Source organism: Gnatocerus cornutus, chromosome 9 (assembly GCF_029298725.1).
Source record: "Gnatocerus cornutus isolate USDA-ARS CGAHR chromosome 9, icGnaCorn1.1, whole genome shotgun sequence".
In the NCBI taxonomy this organism is placed as follows: domain Eukaryota; kingdom Metazoa; phylum Arthropoda; class Insecta; order Coleoptera; family Tenebrionidae; genus Gnatocerus; species Gnatocerus cornutus.
This window is the reverse complement of record NC_142241.1, coordinates 2,628,879-2,638,624: the sequence shown is the minus strand read 5'-3', so window position 1 is coordinate 2,638,624 and position 9,746 is coordinate 2,628,879. Positions and strand designations below refer to the sequence as shown.

The 9,746-nt window shown below is 29.5% G+C and overlaps 1 pseudogene; it reads right to left on the bottom strand.

Moving 5' to 3' along the window:
* Nucleotides 1-1,682: 1,682 nt before the first annotated feature.
* On the bottom strand, nt 1,683-9,275 carry LOC148167767 (uncharacterized; annotated as a pseudogene).
* Nucleotides 9,276-9,746: the final 471 nt, after the last annotated feature.

Here is a 9,746-nt window from a genome sequence, read left to right as displayed (position 1 = left end):
CATTCTAAAATTAGAAGTCAAATTTAGCTGATTGAGGTGACCCCGTATAAAACGTTCTGATTCAGACAACTCAGATTCATTATTTCAGTTTTTATTGTTCACTTCTTGTCATATTTCTAGTTATCAAGATTTGCAAATCGCATTCTGGTTTTATGGCACTACTACTTGTACAAACGATAATTTCCTTCAATACTCTCCGAGGGGTTCACCGTCAGGACACAAAGCCCCTAAAAACTCTGCCCATAATTCACAGTGAAAAATGCGAATCCCCTGAGTGTTTTTACTACGTAATGAAAATTCCAACCTGCGTACTATATTATTTATGTATATTAGTCTTAAAAATGTTATTACACAATCATATTGTAGTCTTAAGATCTCTAACTGTGTAATATATGATTTTTTATCAACAAGAAAATAGTCTGTACTTCCTTTGAAATTGAAAATAATTATGTAATAAATTATTTGTTAAACCAAAGAGTTTTATTTACATTAATCTGAATGCGAAATGGTTAGAATTGCATTAAAATTACAATTTATGTTAATTATTATCATTTAGATAATAATCAACATAAATTGTGATTTTAATGTAATTCATAAAAATTACTTTGAATAATAAAACCCCAGTTCAGTTTTTAAATCGAGCGCCTTTTGACAAGTAGCGGCATCTACACGAACCAGGCCGCAAAGTCGACCAGACAAGTTCTCAGGAGTAGAAAAGTGCCCGTACTTGAGCATCTCTAAGTTATCTCTGTTCAGACAGAGATGTGTGGTGGGGATGCGCTAGCCGCCGCCACAAGCAGTGTGTTGTCGGCGGTAAGACAGTAATGTACAAGTAAAATAAACTGTAGAAACCAGCACCCGATAATTTGGAAGTTAACCCCACCTGCGTTAACATCTTTCAAATCCGCCAAAGTTTTACAGCATTCCTTCACAAACATCTTTATGCTGTCTCAAGATTTCAACAAACATCCACAACTATTTTGAGAATTGATGTGAATTCAAATTGGAGCAAACGAAATAAGAATATTTCTGTATATTTGGCGTGACACTTTTAATTATGTATTATTATAATAAGTGAAATAACTGATAAATAAAATAATTGACTCGTTCTTTGAAATTTGTCAGATTAGTGACATCTGAAAACTCTAACCTTAAAAATGGCATGGTTACACTAGAAAAACAGTGGAACTAAAACGTTGGTTTCACAGTCGAAAAGTTACTAAAGTCACGTGAGTTAGTTCCGTATAATGAAAATACATACATATATCTACATATTACATGCATGTTTCATAATGTCATAGTTACTAATCAACAAACGACAGGGTTCTTGCCTAGTTACTTACTACTATGGGAGTAGAAAAAATAAATTATTATTACACCAAAGTAACGACACGAACGAAAAATTAGTTTGTTTGCTTTATAATTATATAATTTGTTTTTGTAACACAACTACTAACTAAAATTGATTTTCTTATTTTGTGATATTAAAAAGGTACAGATTTTCTTATCTTACTTTGTCGTAATTAAGAGAATTGTTTATATTTAGTTATAATTTTCATTGAACATATAAATAATAATAGTTTGGTTTTTTTCAACTTATTTTCTTACCATATCAAATATTATGTACCAACTAACATAAAGTCGTAAGTCCCGGTTTAATGAAATATTAAAAAATACTCAAGTAGAAATGTATAATTTAATCAAAGATTAAGGGCAAAAAAATGAGATTATTTTCCATTACAATTTACAGATTCTCAAACTACATTAAAATCAGCGAAATGCACATAAAATAAAACAGGGTACATAACTAACAGAGAGAATGATTTTAACATTCATAGCTATCCTCTACAATTGTTTCTATGTTTGGTTCATCTTGCAGTGTTTTTTTCTCAAAATTTTCTAAATACCTGATGCTAACTTTACGATCATCAGAGAGATGAAGACCAATTAAAATTTTCTTTAAACCCTTTCTTTCATTTCCTTCAAGTTCAAATGCTTCATAGTATTTTTTCCGTAGACACTGTTTTAGGGCCTTCTTTGCAGAATCTTGTTTATGCCGCTTTAGTTCAATTATAATTACTGCACATTTTGAAATAATAATTAAATCAAGCTTGGGTGAGCATCCCTTTTTGATTGCAAATTCTGAAAAGCAATCCAACTTCCCACAACTAGAAATTAACATCCAAAGGTCACAGTGAAAGTGAAAATGAGCTTTTGGTAATTCTCGGTCGGTATACAAATTTTCCACAGATTTTTTAAACGCAACATATTTCATAGGTTCATGCTTCTTTCCACTTCCTAAAGACTTTAATGCATTCACAAATGACTCTTGTTGTTCTACAGTAAACAGGTTAGTTTTAAATTTTACCAAAGCCTCCTGAAGTTTGTCTGTAAATACTTGTTTCAATTCTAGATTCGGAATTTGTAATGTCCAATTCCCATCATTCTTGTCAATAACGTTAAAGTACCCACATTGTGTGAGAAACTGAAGAGCTAAGTCTACCTGCACTAGTTCGATACAATTCAAAATTGATTCACGTAATGATTTCAGATTATAAATATCGTTCAACTCTATAGTTGTTGCTATGATGGAAATTTTCTCATTGTCTCTAACGGCAGGAAACACCTTCTCCCGCATTTTTTCGAATTTAAATAGTTGGCAGATATATTTGGTTCCAACCGATTCAATCCAATAACTTTTTCGTACGAGATTCGGTAAATAATTGGTAATAGACACAGGATTAGAAATAGTTGTATCTTTGTCTCCCACTACAGTGTAATTGTTGTACCAAAGAGTAATTTCATCAAGAGCTTTTTCTCTTTGACTTCCTTCTTTGACACAGTTGTTAACTAAAGCGTTTACTTCTTCTCTGGTAAATCCAAAGAATTTATAATAATCATAATCCTTGTCCAAGAATGTTCTACGTTCCACATTGTTAGCTCCTAATGAAATCGTACCGCCTGATGCAGTGACAGAAAAAATTATTACTCGTTGAACAAATTGTGCTGATATCTCATCTTTACATAAAAGACGCATTAGTTCTCGTATGAAAAACATAATCTGTCGGTCTGATGAGTTTTCACTAAATAACATATTCATAAAAGGTGCGTCGAACTCGTCAATCAATATAATAATTTTCTTATGGGTTTGTTTTGTTTGATAGTGGACCGACAAAACCTCGATCAAATATTCAAAAGCCCTTTTTATGTATAGTTCTGCTGTGTTACGATCTATTGCCTTGTTCCAATAATCATCATCATCGGCATATTTCAAATAGCGCAAGAAAGGTTCAATATCCAGTCTTCCCATATTGTTACTTGACCAGCTGAATTTTTCACCATCTTCGTGAATTAAACATGTTTTATATTTTCTAAACAGCTTCATTATCATATCTCTAAGACTCTCCAAAAATTCGCTATATGACGTTACTGATAATTGTGCAAAATCAAGAAAAATTACTGGATGCTGTCCGCAATGCTTGCGAAAAAATCTTTTACTTCCACAACCATGATTCTCTATGCATTCTTCAGTGCATTTGTAAATTCTGAGATCCTGGAAAAGTTTATATTTCTCCAACTTTTGTTGTTCACTGCTGACAATTTCAAAAAACTTCTCCAGCATTTTGCAAGCCATAGTCTTGCCAAATCTGGGCGGTGCAGTGAGAAGTATTCTATGTGCATCCTTCATAACGCATTTAATAAACATAGACTTGTCCACAAAAGTCGATGTCCAACGAAGAACTTCAAAAACCAAGTCAGGATCCTGAAAAGACATAACAAATTGTAATTTCCATGAATTCCTATTTGAACATAAAACAAATTGTACATTTGTTCGAAGCAAGTTACTTACGTCTTCACTTTCATTTGAGCCTCCGGAAGTGTCCAAAGATGTTACATCATCCATTAAATTTAATCCAAGTAATTCCTATAACAAAAGTGTAATACCATGTTACCGTGTGATACAATAATATGTCTGGTCTTACTTGGTCTGAATAGACAGGTTTACTTTCAACTTTTTTGCGCTTTGATGAGGATGAGGAGCCCTCCATCAGATCTACCTGAAAAAAATTTTATATTCAACGAATTTTTTTATCTGTAATCTGTATGAGTAAAAAAATATTAACAAAGTTCCGTTCAAAATGATTTAAAAAGATTCAAAATAAATTTTTTACAATAAATAAAAAAATGACCAATACTAAAGAGAACAAAATTGTAGCAGAATATTATACACCATTAAAAACAAGACAACCATCTGAACTCCAACAATTTCAATGAAGTAACTCAAATGAGAAATCGTAATTTTGCCATTGAATATCTCAATTCGACTGTAAATAAAAAACTAACAAAGACAGAATTTTGCAAATCTAAAAATATTTCTAGAAATTCCCTAAATATGGGACTAAATTCAGTTGGAATTAAGATTGCATGTAAAACGAGAACAAATGAGAACAAACGGGAACAATCCGGGACAAAAGAGAACAAATCGGAACAATTGGGAACAAAAGAGAGAAAAAATAAAATAAAAAATAAAAAAATATTCGATAATGTAGAACATAAAGCAGGTAGTCGTAAAAATATAAGTTTAGATGAAGAAGCACATAAATTAATTAGTAAATCTTTAGAAACTTTTCAATCATAAATGGACAAACTAGTTTCATACATTCCCAACGATGAGAAAGAAAAATGGAAAAAAGATTTAAAACCTATTATTACTGAAATAGACAGATTAGAAGATGGAGCAAAAATAGTCGGTTTCAAACAAGAAGTAGTAGATAAATATATTGCAAGAGCTAACAGCTAATTTATTCCTTGAACAATTAATTATGACAGACTGTGAACTAGAATCCGCTAATAATAAAATCGATGAATTAGCAGAATTAAGAAACAAAACAGTAGTAATACCATCAAACATCGATGATGTAAAGAAAAGAACTCTCAAAATATTTGAAAGACATACTAAAAATATGAGAGCAATAAATGAAAAAACTCAAAAATTGTAAATTAAATGGAAAGTACTGTATTCAAGAATTTAAATATATTCAATGAAGAATATCCAAAATTCAGAAAAGTCTTATTCAACAAGTTAATAAATTAAAAATTATTATTTTTATTCTTGCGTTTATTATCGTAATTGTTATTATTGTTTTCTTAATTTATTACTTCAACGCTAATAAAAAATAGTTCAACAGTGTCCATGAACGTACCTATGATGATACTAATACGTGTCCATAAGCTAATGTATCTGTAGAATTAGGTAAAAGATATCTTTTATCATCTTTCCAACTTAGAGACTTTTTCTTTACTTCTTCAGTAAAAATATCATGTTTATGACTCCTAATCACTCTCTGTCTATGGAAGTATTCAGTTTGATTGAATAAGCAATTTTTGTAATCTTCAAAACTTATTTCTTTCTTCAATACTGCTTTCTTGATACCTTTTAATTTTTTTGAAACACACGTTTCAGTTCTGTAACTGTACATTTTTGACCTTAAACCTATGTATTCTAATATCTTAATACCATTCAATTCATCTTTGAATTTCCCTATTACTTTCTTATTTTTATCAGAATATAATGGATGGTCCTTTGGATAATCAGATGTATCAAAATAGTCGGGTTTGTTTTTCATAAATTCATAGAAATCAGCCATTTTAATCTCATATATGAAACTGTCGGTATCTCCATAAAGAAGTTTTATTTTTTCATTAAATTCTTTTTTAATTACATTGTAATGGAAGTTATACATTAATAATTTCGATAAATCTAATACGGCTTGCCCAATGTAAATTGGTTTATTAAACAATACTTTGGTTTTATAATTGTGAACTGCTGCCAGGTGTTTGCTAAATATAGTTCTGTGTTTAAAATTAGGTTTGTTTATCGCTTTTTGTAATTTTTCTTCATCACAATATAATTTAATATTTTGTTGGTTTCTAACAGATTGCATAGACTTACCATATGGTGCATTAACCATTAGTTTCCAGAAATCTTTTTCAAAATCATTTTTCGCCTTCTGTCTTTGTTCAGTATTAAATTTTACATATGGTGCTATGAAATTTGACTGAGTAAATTTTATACCTCTGTGAACCTTTGTTATTCTAATACCTAAACTTTTGTAAAGTTTTAATGTTTTGTAATGAATTATATAATTTTTCTTATCATAGAAATGACAAAGTAGTTTTTCTACTTTTCCGCCCGGGGGAATTCTATTTTCCGGAGCCAAAGGCAAGTCATTGAATTTGTTATGAATAGCCAAGTCTACAGGGAATGCTAAATCAACTTCTAAAACATAACCGGTATCACTATCTGATAACAGTATACCATCAACATTTTTAATTTCATCACAAGTCAACCATTTAAAGTTTTTTTCTGGTAATCTCTGAGATAAAGCCCTTCCATATAGATTATTAGCATCTATATAGATAATCTGAGTATTTTCATCTGCCTGCGAATACCTGTTACTACACTGTGAAATACCGCCTCTAATTCCGTTTTCAAAAAACAAATACATTTCATAATCAGTTAATAATTCCAACTTCACTGAAGTATATTTGAGCATTCAGTCCCAAGCTAACCCCGGAGTTGTATAATACCAAACAGGATCCAGTCCATAACTCTTTTCTAAACATAAATCTCTAAAATTTTCAAATACATCAGTTAATAGCAAAACATCTAGTTTTAAGTATAAATCATGCCATTCACCCAAGTTTTCAATTTTAAAATATTTCCATACTTTCACTGCATGTTTGAATTCTTCTTGAGAAATTCCTTCTTTTGTGAGCGAAGAATAAAATTTATCTATTGATGGAAGTTTTGTTTCAGAAAATTCCTTTTCCAATTATCTTGCTTTTTTCTTTCCTAAATAACACATCTAATTCATGATTTGAAAAGTATTTAATTATTTCTCTCAACTGACTTGATTCCCGATTAGATGACAAATTGTCTAGGCTACTTGCTAAAAATCTAAATGAATCGATAAATCTCAGTTCGATATATCCATTATCATCCATTCTTAAAATTTTACTGAAAGAAATATATTTCTCTTCGTTATTAGGTATTAATTTCAATTGACTTTTATCTTCTCCTAGATTTTTTATAAACAAATGACAATCGTAAGCGCTTAAATTATGAAACAAAATTGGAATAAACAATGGTTGTCTATATTTCAAATTGCATTTTCTACAAGCAGCTCCTCTATATTTTCCAGTGTAGTGATCATGATCTCTTACTTTTGGGTTTTCTATAGAAAAAAGATAACAAATTTTTGTTTTTTTATATTCTTCTAGTTCGATATCTTTTATGGGTTTATTTTCTTTTAATAACTTGTATATTGTTCTGGCATATTCAGTTATTCTTTTTATAAAACATTTATCACTTTCCTCTCCTCTGTAAATTTCCAATGGGTTACCAATATTATTATAAGCACTCTTAATGTATAATCCATAACCACAGGGAATATGAAATTGTGTTTTATGAGTATATGATGATTCAGGATTTGGTTCGCATGTATGAATAGGTTTCAGAATAGATTCAAAATCAGAATAAATTACATTCTTTGAATATTTTTAAATTTTAATATATTATCTTCAGCCATGTTCGGAACACATGGTTCATTACTAAAGCACACATTTTGATGTTTCTTTAAAGCATCTTCAGTTCTAGCGGAGTAGTTTAAACATCTTCTACAGAAATGTTTTTTGTTTCTATTTACTTCCAACTGATCATTCAACAATCGACTCAAATTCTTGATCCAACAATAATGATTTTTGTCTTTATTTCCAAAGTATAGTAAGTCGATATTCATTTCATATATTTGCTTATTATTATGATACAAAGGATAAAATATTTGTTCTTCGTAACTAAACACGGTAACATTAATTTTATTATGTGATTCAAATTTAGGTATGTCCTGGATTTTGACAGGAATTTAATTCATTTATATATTCCGGCTTATTATAATGATTCAGTCTATCTACGTGTTCTTTTGCTTGATGTAAACATGATATTACGCTGTACATAAAGCATTTATTATCGTTGTTTTTAACATTAACGCAAGCTTTTTTATCTTTAATCCACTTGGGTAATTCTACATATGAATTTCCGCTTAACGGTGTATATTTGTTTATATTAATGCGCAAATAATTTATATTTTTCAAAGTCCATCCAGATCCCTTATCTTGCAATTCATCACATCTTGATATAAATAAATCCTTTTGTTCATCCCAATATTCCTCCAGATCATCTTGTTCTCTTAGTATAACATTTGGTAACTGAAATTTATGTATCATTATAAAGTCTTCATTTTCCAGTTTCATAAACTCGCATTCCATCTCTAAATTGATTTTAATATTTTTATGGAGATTTAAAGCATTTATAACTACTTTAATAGCCTTTTCTTTTATCATATCCATATATGTTTCTATATCTATACCTTCTTCTAGATTATTATGCTGATAGGTTAATAATCTTCCTTTAAAAGCAACCTGAACTAAAATAAAATCTGGCTCTGGATTATGTCTTGCTTTATGCAACTGCATTCGACTTTCCTTAATATATTTTCCACATTCATCACACTTGATCTTTTTTACTCTTTCTTTTTTCGGTTTAGAAAATATGCCATCATTAAACGGAAAGCTCTTTTTGTTTTCTCTTGTTATTTTTAATTGCTCTTCAGCATGAATAATCTCGTTTACCAATTCTGCCTTATTGTATCTTTTAATGTATCTTATACCTAAAGATTTTGCCATATTACGTAATTCAAGCAAACGACGACTATTCAAATCATGTTTTAATTTATGCAAATGTATTCGAGTTTCCTCGATATATGTTCCACATATATCACATTTGATCTTCTTTACTCTATTTTTTTTTGGTTTAGCAAATATATCGTCATCAAACTGAAATGTTTTTAGGTTCCTTTTGTTTTCTTTCTCTTTATGTAGCTGCATTCGGGTGCTTTTGATATATTTTCCACATATGTCACACTCGATTTTCTTAACTCTCTTTTCCTTTGGTTTAGCAAATAAATCATCATCAAATGAAAATATTTCTGAATTCGCTTCGCTCATTATTTTGTTTTCGTTTTTTATTTTCTCATGTAATCGCTCTTCAGCTTTAATAATAGCTTTAATCAAGTCTGCTTTATTATATTTTCTAATATATTTAATGTCTAATGATTTTGCAATATTAAACAGATCAGATAAACGTAGATTACTCAAGTTCCTTCGTTCCATTTATTATAGAAAAAAATCTAACAAACAATTTTTAGCAAATAAATAGATTCAATCCATTTATATGCAAATCTGTTTTTATATGCCTTTTAAAATTAGTTCTAGTGTAATATCTACCACAAACACATACCAAACGAGTAGAATTAACTGCTTTTTTACATTGTTTACATGTTTTTTCATATTTATTTCTATAGTTATAAAAATCACCTGGACATTTTGGTTCTAAACAAACCGAGCAACGACTAGTCATTTATTAGAAAATTTATTCATCAAAGACTTCAAGATTAGGAAAGTGTATTTTAAGAAAACCTAATTTTGCCAAGTTTAATATATTGTTTTCATACATTTTAAATTGATTATGCATATTTTTAAATACTAATCGTTCAAAGTCATTATTTGGTTTGCTTCTCATATCGTTAAACTTTTTTTGAAACAGTTGCCATGCTTCTTGGTCATCGTTATGTAAGCGATTCATTTAATTTATTACATTTTTTTTCACAAGAAATTATCCATAAACA